Source organism: Pogoniulus pusillus, chromosome Z (genome assembly GCF_015220805.1).
Source record: "Pogoniulus pusillus isolate bPogPus1 chromosome Z, bPogPus1.pri, whole genome shotgun sequence".
NCBI lineage: Eukaryota > Metazoa > Chordata > Aves > Piciformes > Lybiidae > Pogoniulus > Pogoniulus pusillus.
The window spans coordinates 75,276,524-75,289,126 of record NC_087309.1 but is presented as its reverse complement, the minus strand read 5'-3'; the positions used below and the strand labels follow the sequence as shown (position 1 = coordinate 75,289,126).

At 45.1% G+C, this 12,603-nt stretch overlaps 1 protein-coding gene across 5 annotated transcripts in view; it reads left to right on the top strand.

The window, feature by feature from the left end:
- The first annotated feature begins 5,576 nt into the window (after positions 1-5,576).
- Positions 5,577-12,603, top strand: part of GKAP1 (G kinase anchoring protein 1) — a 32,212-nt gene continuing 25,185 nt past the window's right edge. The window contains exons 1-2 of one of the 5 annotated variants that reach the window (XM_064139975.1): positions 5,577-6,458; positions 8,211-8,292. The gene's annotated coding sequence lies outside the window, so the exon portion shown is untranslated. Of the gene's footprint in view, positions 6,488-8,210; positions 8,293-12,603 lie in introns of all 5 variants that reach the window. The other 4 variants (XM_064139973.1, XM_064139971.1, XM_064139972.1 and 1 more) reach the window with 4 other exon arrangements.

Here is a 12,603-nt window from a genome sequence, read left to right as displayed (position 1 = left end):
ATATTTCACATTCTAATTTTTGTTTGTTGGGCATTTTAAGAATTGCACTTGCCAACTAGAAGCGTGTGTGACTGTTTGGATATTACCCGCCACCCCACTTTTAAGAAATCACCCAGGGCAGACTCAGCCAAGCTGCAAGTTAAGGGAATGAAGCTATATTTACAGCTTAGCACAATATACAAGCAGACACTTACAATATATACAGCTATATACAGAAATACACAAGTTAAAATGTAATACAGAAAGACAACACCCCTCCCAGAAATCAGAATCCCCAGGAGGGGCTCCCAACAACCCTTCCACCCTCTTTCCACCTTTCTACCTTATCCCAGACTTTGCCTTACATGCAAGGTGAATTTGGAGGATCGGCCAGGTGGCTTAGAAAGCAGAAGGATTAGTTAAAGATAAAGCAGGCCAGGGAGAAAAGTACAGACATCAGCCGCAACAGAGTGCCACTGTGACTGTGTTATCTCTATTTATGTTCTTGATTTTATCACCTCAGCAAGCCTATGAGTGAAGTAGACATCACAGTTGTTTCCTTTTCATAACCTATAATCTGATTCTTCTCACCAGAATATTCTAGCTAGTCTCAAACTAGCACAATCCACCCCTGCCTATTTCACTCAGAGTTTTGCTGGGAACTGTCTAATCTAAAACAGTGTTCACAATAATGAATATCACAAGTTCAGTTCACACTTCTTTCTGGCTACCTCATGTGTAGGTGATTCAAAAGCTCAGAAAACAGCAAACAGTTTGTGTCCTCACAGATGAGACGAGAACATGGAATCCCAGGTGATGCTGGGTTCATGCTCGCATACTGTATATTCTCTCATAGATTGTGTCTTTGGATGCTGATAGTACCTAGAACAGAAAACTCCTAATAGCTTGTATTATACACAGTGAATTTAAACTCTCTCAGCTAAAGTTGGATTTCTCTGTGGAATGCACTGGATTTCACCATTCTCCTGCATTACCCAGTATGTGTGACCAGGACCTTCAGCAGACACCACCCCTCAGACAGGTTTCCCTTTGCCCGAAGGAGAAAATACCCAAACAGTTTTCCCTAACAGATTCTTTTCACGTACAACAGGAACTTTATCAGCATCCACTGTTTGTACCCAATCTGATTGTGAAGGTCCTGCTCTCTTTACAGAATACTTGCAATTTACTAAGCAGCTTGCTTGTGCTAAATGTTTGTCCCAGTTTTTCACAGTTGCACCCCCCATGGCTTTTAGGGTGGTTTTCAGCAAACCATTGTAGTGCTCAGTCTTCCCTGAAGCTGGTGCGTAGTAGGGTATGTGATAGATCCACTCAATACCGTGCTCTTTGGCCCAGTTTTTCACAAGATTGTTCTTTAAACAAGTGCCATTGTCTGATTTGATTCTCTCTGGAGTTCTGTATCTCCACATGATTTGCCTTTCCATGCCAAGAATGGTGTTACATGCAGTAGCATGTGGAACTGGACAGGTTTCCAGACATCCGGTGCTGGCCTCTACCATCATCAGCACATACTGCTTGCCAGAAAGAGAACAGGGTAAAATGATATAGTCAATCTGCCAGGCTTCTCCATACTTGTACTTTGACTATCACTCACCGTACCATTGTGGTGGAGGGGCTGCAGCCCCAAAACAGAGGCCTCCCTATGCCTCTACATGCCTGGACATGTTTTTCTGCCAGGACCCATGGTAGTAAACAGGTTGTGTAACACACACACACCCCCAGTCTGTGTATCCCTGGGGTCTGCCCAGGTGATCCCCATATTTGGGAGGGTCCAGGCAAACAGCTCCTGCCTATTAAGGTAAGGTTTGGCTTACTGCCAGCCTGATTGGTCACTTTAGATGGCCAAAAGGGCCTTGAATCTCAGTCCAGAGTCTATAAAGAGGGGTGCAAAGGTGCACCATGTGTTCAGAGGTTCAGACTCGGCTCTCTGATCCACATTGCAGCTCTGACCTGCTTGCAAGGCCCAGACATAGGATCTGGCCCTCACTTACTTGCATACTCACTGAGGCGCAGCCCTCTTGCATTGGTCTCGACTCGCAGTTAACTCTGTCTGCGTACCTTTGGAAGCAGAGCACATTCACGCCTGCGCTTGATACATACGGGGAGCCGAGAGCCCCCTGCCTAGAGCTAGCCATGCTTACTGGCCAGCTATCTCGAATTATCCACAGAGATCAATCTCCCAGCAGCCTGGCACACATTGCATACCCACTGCTATAGCCGGGAGTACCAGGTCAGCAGACCTTCCAGATTGTCTGCAAACCCATGAACACAGCCTGCTTGCGGCACAGAAGACCATGCCAGAAGCTGCACGGACAAATCCTTCTCCTGCACCTGGAATCCTGCCAGCTGACCATCCCTGGACACGCAGCATCCAGAAGAAGCAGCGGCATCGAGGCAGAGACCACATCAGGAGAGAAGGTTAGAGAAATCCTGTTTACCCCAGAGACTGGGAACACTTATCATTCCCCTGCTTGCCAGGAAGATTCCAGCTTCACAAAGACCTGGATATACTGGGCACGTGCTGTGACACAATCCCGGGAGGGTGATTATTAATAATTAAGGGCAACACATTTAAATAAGCTTTAATTCCTTTGTAATATAAGTTATCTCTGCCTTAGAGCAGACACAGTTTCAGCCCCTGCTGGGCAAACAGCATAGCTTCTAAGCAGGCATTAAGCTGGAGGGAAATCTCCTTCTGTCTATAGTTGATAATTTGATTCAAATCCCTGTACATAGATATATCATATCTTAATTGTTTTCATAAATTTGCAATAGAACTATACTTAATTGCATAGTGGTTGGGGTTGGCACGAATTTGTAAATATTAATTTTAACAAATAATTTAATAAATTAATACCACCTCAAATTAATTTCTCACCTCCCCCTAATAAGGGAGGAATAGAGAAATCCCCCTTCACAACAACCATAAGGGCTTGGTTTGCTTAGCCTGCTTTCTAGCAGCACAAATGTCACAGTCATGTATGACTTGGGTGATAGCATCCATGGATAAGTCAACTGACCTATCGCAAGCCCATCAGTAGGTTACATCCCTGGCATGATGTCCAGATGAATCATGGGCCCACCAAGCAGTTCACCTTGGTGCTTCCAATCAGGGCAAAGATCAGAGTTTGTATCAACTTGAGAAATTCCGGCAGCTTGATCTGCCTTCCGGTTATGTTGATGTTCCTCAGCAGCTCTGTTCTTAGGCATGTGTGCATCTACGTGCCGCACCTTCACTGGAGTTCTCTCCAGCCGTGCATCAATGTCCTGCCATAGATCAGCACACCAAATAGGCTTTCCTTTCCTCTGCCAACCATTCTTCTTCCAGTCCTTTAGCCAACCCCATAGAGCATTGGCTGCCATTTGTAAGGTGTAGAGGTGAAGAATAGGTCAATTTTCACATTTAGCCACATCAAACGCCAAGTTTTACAGCTTTTACTTCAGCAAATTGATGGGATTCACCTCCATCTCTTGCTTCAGGAACTCTCCTGGATATCCAGGAGACTCCACACTGCTCCGGACTGCTGATTTCCATCTTCACTTGTTCCTAACAAGGCAATAGGAACCATCTGTGAACAAAGCATAGTTCCTTTCCTGATCAGAGAGATCATCATAGGGAGGAGCTTCCTCAGCACGGGTATTTTCTCCTCTGGAGGTCTGGTACAGTCTGTGCCTTCCGGCCAGTTGGTGATCACCTCCACCAGACCAGGTCGATCAAGATTACCCATTCATGCTCGTTGGGTTATCAAAGCCATCCACTTAGATCAGGTTGCATCTGTGGCATGATGCGGTGATGAACCTTTGCCTTTGAACATCCAGTTAAGAACTGGCAGTCTAGGAGCTAAAAGTAATTGTGACTCAGTTCCAATCACTTCAGAAGCTGCTTTCACTCCTTCATAGGTTGCCAGTAACTCTTCCTCTGTTGGGGAGTAATTTGCTCTGAACTGCTGTGTCAAGTTCTGGACTCCTCATTTCTAGGGAGATGTTGAGATACTTCATCATGTCCAGAGAAGGGTGAGGGTCCAGAGCTGGTAAGGGGCCTGGAACACATGCCCTGTGAGAAGAGGCCGATGGAGCTGTGGTTGTTTAGCCTGGAGGAGGCTCAGGGGTGACCTCATAGCTCTCTACAACTACCTGAAGGGAGGCTGTACCTAGATGGGGGTTGGTGCCTTCTCCCAGGCAACCAGCAATAGAACAAGGGGACACAGTCTCAAGTTGTGCCAGGGGAGGTCTAGGCTGGATGTTAGGAGGAAGTTCTTCCCAGAGAGAGTGATTGACATTGGAATGGGCTGCCCAGGGAGGTGGTCGAGTCACCGTCCCTGGAAGTGTTCAAAAAAAGTCTGGATGAGGCACTTAGTTTCATGATCTAGTTGATTTAATAGGGATGGGTGACAGGTTGGACTGGATGATCTTGGAGGTCTTTTCCAACCTGGTTGATTCTATGATTCTATATCCTTTTCCCCTATGTTATTGGTTGTGCATTCATGATGAAAAAGCAATCTTTTTTATGTAAGAGGACAGCATAAGCTTATCAGCTGCACAGACTTGAAGGCTTTTCAATTAAATTAACGGTTCTAACTGTAACTGTCCTCTGTAAAAAGTGGCAGCACCAAAAGCAACACAATTTCTCTTTTAGTAGTGGTCTTCACCCAGTCGTTTGTTGGAAAAGTTGTCTTAGAGTCTTAGCTCTCTACTGTTGTCTAGCAAGCCCTGGTATATAACATGTATGGCTATAGGTAAGAAGTACATTATAGAAACGCCGTTGTTACCATGATAAATGGACCTACTGTCCTGTAGCACATTGAAAAGATTTCTGAGTAAATAGCAGAATACTTAGTTCTAGTGAGGTAAGCCACTTAATGTCAAATGACAGTGTTATCTATACATAACGACTACCTACTGTTCATCTGATTTGTGAGGTAAGGATTGGGGTCCTTTTTGATTGTTTTCGTATTGAGCTTGATTGCTTTTACTGTCATGGAAGTACTGAGTCTTTACTGTTGGGTTTAATATTAGCGTATATATAAACTACCTTTTGTTTCTAGTAAAAAAAGCTATAAACAGAAACAAGTTACTTCGCACAGTGGCGTCATTTGCCGCAGATGGAAAAACCTCTGGTAGCGTGCCAGCTTTCCATGCTGTTCGTTCCCGAGCGGCCGGCGCAGGCTGCCAGTGCCCGTGAAGAGCAGCACTTCAAGGCAGCTCGAAGAGACACTGCGGCTTTCGTCAGGCTGGCACAGGTGGGATGTTCTGCGGTTTGGGAGGACCAGAAGCACCAGGCGCCCTCAGCCGGCTTCTGTTTTCAGCCACCCAGTCGTGTATCTCAGAACTCACTCTCGCAGTCCCCTTCATCCCGCTCCTCGCTTTGCAAGCCCGACCACGGCCAGGGGCCGAGCGCTGCTCGCCTCCCGAACGCGTGGCCAGACGAGCACCCTGGTAAGGGGCGGCGAAGGCCCCACTCACCAGCAGCAGCTGTAGCGCACCTGTGCCCCGAAGGAGCCGCGATTCCGCGCAGCCCCGTTTGTATTACAGCGCATCCCAACTCGCCCCGACCTGCGGCGCCGCGCCGCGGCCGGCCGGTGCACTTCCGCGCTGCACGCCGGGCAGTGCCAGCCGCTCTGCTCTACGCCTCGGCTCGTGAGCGACCGCCTCTCGCCCTGGCGTTGTTTTGGTCCCGGCAGGACCCCGTAGCGGCCGGCGGCGACCGAGCTGCCGTCGTAACGCTGCTGCTGCGCAGCGCGGGCCCCGGTGCCCAGCCAACCGGCGGGCGCGGGACGCACGCTAACCGCCGGTCCGCGGCTGCGGCTCCCGCCCTCACTGCCCGTTACTAGCCGCCGGCCCCGGGAGAGCGGCGCAGCGGCTCTCCGCTGTTCTCTTTTCCTTTCCTTGCCGCCAGGACCGGAGTGAGTGTCACCCGGGGGCGCCCGCTCCACTTTCCTCCGCTGCCTCTCGGTCCTATCAGCTGACCCTTCGCAGCTCAGTGCCGTCTTGACGTGCCCTGCGCTGCTCGTAGGCCTGCCGCAGCGGGAAAGGAGGACGTCCATCGAGGACCCTGTCTTAATATTCTCTCCTTCCGCTCGGGCCACGGCAGGTGTCGGCCCTGCAGCGGCTTCTCCGCGAGCAGTGGGAGCGCCTCGGCAGCCGTGAGAGCCAGGCTGGCTCCTTGCCGCAGAGACGCAACTGCCCCAGCTGAAATCCGTCGCTCCTACTTGTCTGCCGCTTTCGCCGTTACGTACGAAGCCTCCGTTCTCTCCAGCCTCCTACGAGCGGTGAACGTGTCGGGCTGCTTGTTCTCGCGTGTGACACGGGCGTAGTCACCCTGTGCTCGGACCTGGGGGCTGGGGAGGGTGTCGGCGTGGCGCGGGAATACGGCGCCTCTGCCCAGAAGGGAATCTGCCTGTTCATTTTCAGTGCCACAGGAGGTCTCACGCCTTCTGGGCCCCGTGCTTTGGAGAGAGGTGCGGTAGTTAAACAATCAACTACAGACGTAAGGATCGTGATTAGAATGCAGAGTGTCGCTGGAGCACTCTATTTACTGAACATGTTATTTGTCGTTATTAATAGGCATTGGTATCTAAAGGTTACTACTAATATGGGTTGGTATGAAAGAAGACAAAGTCTTCTGCGTTAGTCACTCGTAGTAAATTTAGTATGAAGTATCAGAGTTTGTTAGATAGGAGTTTGCAACTTCAGAGCTTTGGGGTTTGTTTTGGTTTGTGTTTGTTTTGTTTTGGGATGAGAACGTGAACCGTGGGAAGAAAAGCAGGGCAGTAGCCTAAGCTCAATCTCAAGTCAGACTTTCAAGTTGGGTTTTTTCAATCTGAAGTCAGACTTTCCTGGTCACTTTTGCATTTCAGGGAGTTTAAAAAATATTTTCAAAGTCTTTCTTCCACAAAAACATTAATTTCCCCAAAGCACAGTGGTAAGTTCACCATATTCCCTTTCTAGACTGTGCAAGGTCCTTTGTCTGCCATGGGTTTTAGGCCTGTTGTGTGTGCCAGTGCTGTAAGTCTCAAAGAGATTTCTGACCCAGATTGGTTCTTTTCTGAGAGGTGTGTTTTCTAGGTTTCTTTTGATTATAAACTTACTTGTGAAACTCAATGATGAGCTGATGACTTGATTTTAAGTAATTTTAAGGATTTAGAGCAGTTGAACAGCTTTTGATAAGATGGCATAGATGGAGAGAGCTTGTTGAATTGGGAGGGCTTCCTGTGCAAAATTCCTGTAAATGCATCAGTAGGAAAAAGTAGACTGAACTTGCCATGGTAGTTGTATGAACAAGCAAAGCCCAATGTGTAACATGCGAAGGTGCAAAGGTTGATCAGTGCCAGGAGGGAATAACATGTTCTCTCATTTAGAAGTGTATATTGTGTATTTTAATGTTATTTCAGTCTTAAAAGGAAGCACTGAATTTGTTCAATACTTCAGGTGCTTGCTAAGAAAGTTTTTTTATATGTGTTTGTAGAAGGCCACAAATATGTATTTTAGTGGTAGAAACAAGTAGAATTTATGTAGGAAGAAGCATGGCAATACTCTGTTTTCATATTTTTCAAAAGGCACTTTTTTGTAAGTTATTAGACAAAGAAAGTGGTTAAATAGGAAATGGATTATGGTTTTGGCTCTTCAGCACATTTTCTTTGAAACAGTAGAGCCATCAAGCTGTGTAGTTCTTTCATAGTTACTTAAAGGTTGTGATGTATTGCTCCCTTCATAGAGGTGCATGAACACTTGCCAGCTCAGTGGTAACTCTGATGCTCAAACAAAATGTGCTTGTGTACTGAACTCTTGTGAGCATACATACCGAGTAGTTTGTGGTAGAGCTTTTAAACCTGAAGTATTTCAAAAGCTATTTCACCTGCAAGGTGTGGGTAAATATAAGTAACTAATAGAAAAGAGATTTCAAATTATGGTAACAGCAGATGATTGTGTTACTCGTTATTACTTTGTTACACCACATCTAAAATGAGATTGGAGCTCCTGAGGGCATTGATGTGTCTTATGTTTCTAAGTATGGTTAGTACCCTTCAGGGAACTTAAGTTAAAAAGATGCATTTCTTTTCAGTCGTATCACAGCTTAACTTTCTAAATATGTCTTGTTTACTGAGAACTTAAGGTAGGGTAGTGTCCCAGGTTGAGGCTATAGGGTTAAAAAATTTTCTGGGGACTACAAGATTGTTACTCAATCCCATAATTCTGCTATCTCTTTATAGACTCACAACAAGGTCAGTTCGGGCTCCTTTCCTCCTCCTCCTGCCCTGTGTGTGTGGTGGGAGCCAATTTACCGGGAATCATGTAAGCAGTAGGCCTCTTGGATGGCAGAGGCGTTGGGGAGGGGGGAGGATTGGAGCACTGGGGAATGTAGATTTAGTTTTTTGGGGATGGGGAAAACTTCAAGGGGGTTTGCCATGATAATTGCTTTGTAATGTCTATCACTGTATTTCTCTCTCTCTCTAAATATAATTCTGTATTTTCTGTCCAGTTTGATTTTAGAGTTTATTCTCTGTCATCTCTCTTTAAAAAAATGATGACACTTTGTGTTTACAAATCACCATATCAGATATGCTGAAGCAACACATTACCTGTTTCTTAAGTTGAACCATCATGATTTAATGTATATCTCTTCATTTAGTCTGACATGGTTCATAGAAGAGTGTTACTTAGGAATGAACAGAGCACCAGAATAATTAGTACTTGTGAGCCATAACAGATGCTTGTATGTGGCCTCAAAATTGTATGGTGTATCATGCCTATCATACTGATACCTCAAATCTGAAAAGTAATTTTGGTTTTAGGTACTCATAAACTTTATAGTTGGAAACAGTTGAGCTAGTAGTCTGCTAGTGATTTGCAGAACAGTTTGAAATGTAGTAATTTATTGGTGACACCTGTTTATCGACGCCATAGTGATACTGCAGTTCTAAATCGGTCAGTGATCTTATAACAATGGAGAATTGATTATTGTATGACTAGCACTAGTGCATGACACACGTGGAAACACTTGCAAGTACTGATATTTTGGGGGTTGTGCTTGTTTTACCTCACAATCTCACTTGAAGTATTCATGATCTGAGTAGATGCCATAAGCACACTTCCTTCCTTGTACACCTCTTAGAGATTTTTCACTGTACTCCAGGAAAGGAAAGGAGTTGTCTTGAATTTGGATGGGCTTTGTCCAACTGGTGGTTATGAATACATAACATTTCTCAGACAGCCAAACTCTTGAAACCACTGTAAAGGAGAAATTAATTTTTAGATCTTTGTTTAATAGGTGGAATTACAAAACTTTTTAGTATTTGAATGCCTTTCTTTTTTTTTTTAATATGTGTGATCAAAAAGCCTCTGAGCACAGTCTTTAGCTCTAGAATATCAATACTTTATTTTTATAAGACTGCCCATATCTATCATAATAAATAACCACAGAAATTATCTCATTTATAGCAGAAAAATAATTTTGTAAAAGGAGTGGCAAGCACCTGTGTTTAGCTGAAATCTTTTGAGATCAGTCCATCGGTTTCCTCATGGAGAGGAGTCAAATCTCGCAGCTGAATTATTAGATACTTGGTAAAATTTGGCTGTCAGAATTTTAGTGTGGTATTAAAATGTGAAGTGTGTCATGGCAGTAAGCCTCAGTATATCACTGGACCTGTCTTTTAGGTATTGCAGAAGTAGGATGATTAGATCTTGCAGTAACATGAATAGCTGTACTGAAATGTCCTACTAACTGAGTTAGCAATGTTTACATCTCTTCAAGGCTTAACTGAAAAATAATGTGCAATCTCATAGAATCATAGAATCAACCAGGTTGGAAGAGACCTCCAAGATCATCCAGTCCAACCTATCACCCAGCCCTATCCAGTCAACTAGACCACGGCACTAAGTGCCTCATCCAGTCTTTTCTTGAAGACCTCTAGGGACGGTGCCTCCACCACCCCCTGGGCAGCCCATTGCAATGGCAAATCACTCTCTCTGTGAAGAGCTTCTTCCTAACATCCAGCCTATACCTACCCTGGCACAACTTGAGACTGTGTCCTCTTGTTCTACTGCTGGTTACCTGGGAGAAGAGGCCACCCCCCACCTGGCTACAATGCCCCTTCAGGTAGTTGTAGACAGTAGTAAGATCACCCCTGAGCCTCCTCTTCTCCAGGCTAAACAACCCCAGCTCCCTCAACCTCTCCTCATAGGATTTGTGCTCCAGGCCCCTCACCAGCTTTGTTGCCCTTCTCTGGACATGCTCCAGCACCTCAACATCCTTCTTGAATTGAGGGGCCCAGAACTGGACACAGTACTCAAGGTATGGTCTGACCAGTGTTGAGTACAGGGGAAGAATAACCTCCCTTGTCCTACTGGCCACACTGTTCCTGATGCAGGCCAGGATGCCATTGGCTCTTTTGGCCACCTAGGCACACTGCTGGCTCATCTTCAGCCTACTATCTGCCAGTACCCTCAGGTCCTGGCTGCTCCTCAGCCACTCAGTCCCCAGCCTGTAGTGCTGCTTGGGGTTGTTGTGGCCAAAGTGCAGAACCCTGCACTTGGCCTTGCTAAATCTCACCCTGTTGGCCTCTGCCCACCCATCCAGCCTGTCCAGGTCCCTCTGCAGGGCTCTCCTACCTTCCAACAGATCAACACCTGCTCCTAGCTTGGTGTCATCTGCAAACTTACTGATGCTGGACTCAATCCCCTCGTCCAGATCATCAATAAAGATATTGAACAGGACTGGGCCCAGCACTGATCCCTGGGGAACACCACTAGTGACAGCTGCCAACTGGATGTGGCACCATTCACCACCACTCTCTGAGCTCTGCCATCCAGCCAGTTCCTGATCCAGCACAGAGTGAATCTGTCCAAACCATGAGCTGCCAGCTTGGCTAGGAGCTTCCTGTGGCAGACAGTGTCAAAGGCTTTGCTGGAGTCCAGGTTTGCAGTTAACTCTACAAGCTCATTTCTATCCTTTTTATTTTTTTCCCTGTGGAAACACATGTAGTTCAGCAATGAACCTCAATAAATTGATTACATATTGTTACTAAAGTATTTCTGTGACACATAACAGCAGAATTCTGTGGATAGTACCTTCTTAATGTGCTACACTAGCTACAGTTGAACAGGCAGAGTATACCTGTTTTGTTATTGTTGTATTTCAAGTTGTATTTCATTTTTCAAGTGATACTGTTTCAGCTGCTATGGCTAAGTCCTACCGTTTTTCAATCTTCCTTTATCTTGTGTTTAGAGTGACAAATAATTGTGCTTTTGTAATGTTTTCTCTGAAATTGTATTTTAAAAGTATCTAGCTGCTATCACTGCAGCTTGAAAATATGCAGTGTTTTCACATTGTACAGAAAAAAAAGTGACACCCTTAGTAGCTGACAACTTTAATAAAGCCTGCATTGTGCTGTTTCTATGAAAACCCAAATATATCCCAGTAGACGAGTCAGAGACTAGCAATGCCAAGCTATTGGCTGACTAGACTAGTAAAACACTAATTTTTTAAGAAACCAAATGCAGTATAGAGTTCACAAGCTTCCAGTGCTAAAGACTGTTTTGGTCTATTGTAATGCCAAAAGCAGTGTCCAGTGTTGTGAGTTCATGTTGTAGTGTAACAGTTCTTAGCTTTGGTGCTGTTTGTTGGTTTTGTTTTGTTGTTTGTTCTTTTTTTTTTTTTTAATGAAGATAAATCTTTACTCTTTTCTCTGAGTTTCAGGTTTTGATTTGCTGCATCTTAAACCAGTAAGAACACAATATCTCTCTGATGTAGTTCTTAAGCAGAGGAACTATAATTATTGAGTATTAAAAGGCATTTTAAATGATGCACACAAAAAATTCTAGCTTAGCCTGTTATTGAGTAATTCAGAATATCGGATACTGATTGCTTAGGATTTTTTTCTTTTTAGGTCTGTAGTTGTAGTCTGATCAGTGAGTCTGAACATCACCTTCAGGTAGATGTACAATGTAGTATTAGGTTTGTTTTATTCTTAGGATACAGTAGCTTCATACAGTTGGCTTTGTTTCTGTTTTGGGGGAGAAACAGTAGAGTAACTTCTGTGAGAGAAGAGTCCTGTTCACTCATTTTCTTTGGTAAACTTGAATACGGAAGTCTCATTTGCTCAGTCTCTTTTATGTGCAAAATAAAAGATAATACTCCTTTTTAATCATTCATTTGGGCAGTGGTCACAGTGGTGACCATTTGCCGTACCATTGGTAACATAGCTTTCCTTTGTATTGGTGTGTCTTGCCCTTAGGACAGCTGTACAGGTTCTATAAAGGAAGTCTAGACTTAAGTGGTAAAAGCAGTCTCTTGATTTCTCTGGATGCACACCTCAAGTATTGTGCTCAGTTTTGGGCACCTCAATACAAGAGGGATGTTGAGGTGCTGGAGCGAGGGTAGAGGAGGGCAGTGAAACTGGCAAAGGGCCTGAAGATTAAATGTGATGAAGTGTGACTGAAGGAGCTGGGGCTGTTTGGTATGAGGAAGAGGAGGCTGAGGGGAGACCTCATCACTGTCTACAGCTACCTGAAAAGACATTGTGGAGAGGTTGGTGCTGGTCTCTTCTCACAGGTGAATAGCAGTAGAACAAGAGGGACTGGCCTCAAGCTTCACTGGATAGGTTT